Source organism: Trichechus manatus, unplaced genomic scaffold, assembly GCF_000243295.1.
Source record: "Trichechus manatus latirostris isolate Lorelei unplaced genomic scaffold, TriManLat1.0 scaffold00021, whole genome shotgun sequence".
NCBI lineage: Eukaryota > Metazoa > Chordata > Mammalia > Sirenia > Trichechidae > Trichechus > Trichechus manatus.
Window position 1 is genome coordinate 8,010,550 of NW_004443957.1, and position 4,275 is coordinate 8,014,824.

Genomic DNA, 4,275 nt, shown 5'->3' on the forward strand with positions numbered 1-4,275 from the left:
GAATATCTTCTTTGGTGAAGTGCCTGTTCATATCCTTTGCCCATTTTTTAATTGGGTTATTTGTCTTTTTGTTGTTGAGGTTTTGCAGTATCTTGTAAATTTTAGAGATTAGATGCTGATCGGATTTGTCATGGCCAAAAATTTTTTCCCAGTCCATAGGTTGTCTTTTGACTCTTTTGGTGAAGTCTTTTGATGAGCATAAGTGTTTGATTTTTAGGAGCTCCCAGTTATCTAGTCTCTCTTCTGGTGCTTGTACATTATTACTTATGGTTCGTATTGTGTTTATGCCATGTATTAGGGCTCCTGGTGTTGTCCCTATTTTTTCTTCCATGAGGGACAGTGGTTCTTAAAGTGGGTCCTCCCACCAATAGACCAGCATCGCCTGGGAGCAAGTTAAACATGCAAATTCTTGGGCCTCACTGGCTACCTACTGAGCCAGAAACTCTCACGGTGGGGCCCAGAAATCTGTGTTTTACCGGGTGTTTCTGGCACACTCAAGTATGGGAACTGCTGCTTTAGGAGACACAAAAGAAGAAATACATCGGCAGGCAATTTAGTCTATTTTAACCATCATCTTCATCCTACCTGTTCTATTCCCAAAGAACTTCCCAACCCAATCTGAAGTCAAATGGAAAGAAAATAGAAGTTAGTAAGTTCCTCGATGGCGGGAGTCTCGTTAACATGCATATTAAACATCTAACAAATGTAAAATTTTCTAACTAATGTAAAACATCCAACTAATGTAAAATTTCACAGTGCCTGCCATAGGGGAGGGTCTCAATAAATGTCAATTACTTTCTTCTAAGTAGGGAAATAGGATAAATCATGAGAAAATATGTAGGAACAATTGCCGTAAGAAACAAAATCAAATATATATTTAAATGATACAGTTAGTTTCTATTGTAAGACACTAGTAAGAATTGAATAGAATATATGACATTTCTTTTGCCAAAACACAGGGTGTAGGTGTGTTCTTGAAGAGACCTGCTTATCTTCCTGGAGACCAGCTGGTCTTGCTGTTTGCGTCTTTATCAATAGATTTTTTTTAACGGAGCTGACCTGGAAAGAGGAGTTTCAGAGAAATGACTGTTAGCCAAGATGTCAAGCGTGTGATGGAAATGTTGGTCATCACCTTGGGAATTCAATTATACTGAAAACTTAAAAGAAGTTAACTTTTTCAGTTAACTCTGTGTTTGACAAATGAGTAACTTGAAAACTAATAAATTGTATCCATATACACAGTTTACTATTAATAATCTAGTAATTAACCTTAGCCACACTTACCTAACCTTAGAGATTTAACAAAAGGCAAAGGAACTCCTATTCTATAAATCTCAATTCCATCACAAACTATGAAGCAGGGTAAACCAAAAAAACACCCAAGCCTGTTGCCATTCAGTCAAGTCTGACTCATGGCGACCCCGTGTATTACAGAGTAGAACTGCTCCATAGGGTTTTTTGGCTGTAATCTTTACAGAAGCAGATTTCCAGGCCTTTCTTCCATGGTGCCAGTGGGTGGATTCAAACTGCCAACCTTTAGGTTAGTAGCCTAGCGCAGTTCATTTGCACCATTCAGGGACCTCTGAAGCAAGATGGGTGATAGATAATCTCAGGTGAGCCCTCTCCTTTAATGCCTCAGTTTCCTTATCTGTAAAGAGGCAATGATAATGCAAACTATGTAACATTCGTTCATTCATCGAACAAATAGTCATCAAGCCCTTATTCTGAATCAGGCATTATTGTTCACAACAGTGAAGAAGACCAAGTTCTCATTATTATGATGGGGTCTCAAGAACCCCTCTGAGAAAAATAACTGAAATGGCACTTGGAAAGAAAGAACTCCACAGCCCAGGCCACCAGAGACAATGTAATCCTTAGGTAAGGCACTTGTTGTGTCTCCTTCGTTTCTAAGAATAGCATTCCAGGAACTAACAGCACCTGAAAACTTGAGTTTGTTTTATACAGACGACATGGAGTACACTCAAGATCTTGAGGAGCTGACCTTCTGCGGAAGATAGATTGTCCATCACCAGCAGATCTAGTAAAAAATAACTGTATTCTCTGTGTTCTCAAACCCTTTTCATCTCTCACCATATGCTTATGTTATGCTTAACATAAAGAAGCAAATGCCTTAATCAGTGTTTTAAGAATAAAGGAATGCTCTTTGGACCACTCTAAGTTTTTACGTCATTTCAGTGAGTCAGAGACCAGGCATTAGTCTCTTCATTTTGTGAACCAGTCTACTGGCTAAACCAAATTCACACAGAGAGGCAAAGTCAGGCTCCTCCATCTGAATTCTTGCTGAAGAAGATGCTTAGCACTAGATCCATCCCACTGTTTACTTTATTACGTATTTAAAGTTTGGTTATTTTTATTTTCCCCCTTGGAGCATAGTTATCAAATTTTTCTAATTTTAGTCAAGTCATCTGGCTAAATCCATTTAATTCCCCTGAGTTTCTTCTTATAATCTCAAATTTTTCTTTTAATTACCCCTTATCATCCAGATCATGGACTTTACATACTTTGGCCAATGTCCCTGAATTATCTCATATTTATATTATTTTGCAAACTTCCCTGGCAATAAATTATATTTGATTCAAAACACTCAATAAGGTTTGTGTTTTTTTGAAAGCAACATTTATTTTTGCAACTGCTTTGAAAACAGCATGGGACCAAGCTTCTAATAACATAGAACCCTTCATATGTAAATTTCAAAGCAAGTTTGAAGATGTCAATTAAATTTCAAGAATATATCTTTAAAAATCGCCCTCGTTATTAACTAAGAGAGAATAACTCCAACAAAAAACTGTTCTCAACCTTGCGACTTTGTAAATAGTATTCAACATACTTTGCGACCCACCTATTATCTGGATTGGGATTTTCCCAGTGGCTACCATATATTATTCTGATAATAACATTACTGATATTATATCATCTTTTATTCTAGAACCTGCCACACTCATGACATTCCAAAAATGTTTTCTTACAACTTCTGGGTAGGAAGATGATAAGGCCATCATCTCACATTTAAAACAGAACTTTGCAAATTATTTTCCATTTTTGTGTTCAGAATTATCCAAGTGCTGCTTAAGAGGCAAAGACTGTAAGTTGTTGTTTTGTAAAGAGTGGACACTTCTCACCTGTGCTGTCTATTGTCAGACTTGTGTTAAAATCAGACAGGTCAAGCAGATGGGGAGCTATATGATTTCGTGTTCCAGGATACACCTTGTTGTTGTTGGGTGCCATCAAGTCCATTCTGACTCATAGTGACCCCGTGTCACTATAATACACTTGGGGCACTGCAAACGCCCCTCTACTGTTTGGACAGCACTTCTCTGCTTGATTGACTGCAAATGATTTGTTTGCAAACACGAAGCTGATGAGAGTTTTGGTGATTTCTGAAATTCCAAAATAAACCTTGTCACTGGAGAAAAGAAAGGCCACGTAGCCTGCCTGGGGGAAAACCTCCTTCCTGACCTGAGCGTGAGCTGCTGCCAGAAGACATTTGTATGGCAGCAGCCTCTCCAGGTGGCCCGGCTTCGGAGTGGCCTCCTCCGTCCTGTTGTTCCCGCTCCTAAAGAGAGCCGTTTATGAACTACCTCATGCTCCATTTACTGCCCCCATCTCTTTAGGAAGGGTGGAAATTAGTTTTCTTTTATCATTATATGCCAGACTTTAATTCAGGTGTTCCCATGGCGTTCCTCCGCGCCTAGGGGCTACTCCGTGCTCCACCTCCTTCACTGGTATCCTGGCAAGACCCTAACCCAGCTTCTGGTACTGGTTAAAGAAACCTAACGAAGACCGCACATCAAGGAAAGGAATTAGCAAGGATATCATGACAGGAGTAGGACAACAGGTGGCCCGGTCCTGAAATGTCGGGGCTTCTTCAGGCACATTTGAGAAGGAAAAGTTTCCTTTGTCCACCAAGTGACCACGTGGCGCTATGGTGATGACCATAAGAATAAACCCGTAACAACCCTCTCAAAGCGCAGGGCTGGGCTCGGGGACGCGTCAGCCACCTCCAGAGCGAGCCGTGAGAGGACCCGAAAAGGGGGTAGGTACACTGCAGACACCAGGAGCGGGGAGGCCAGAGAGGTTCGCAAAGGGGAGGGCGGGAGAGCGGGAAGCGGGCGCCGGGGCGAGGTTGCAGTGGTTGGGGAGGCTGAGAGCCGGGAGCCCGGCGTTGCGGGCGGGCGAGGAGGAGCTACCGCAGGGGGAGGTGGGGAGGAAAGGGAGGCAGGAGAGGGGTGGGGAAGAGGGGGAAGAGGGGGAGGA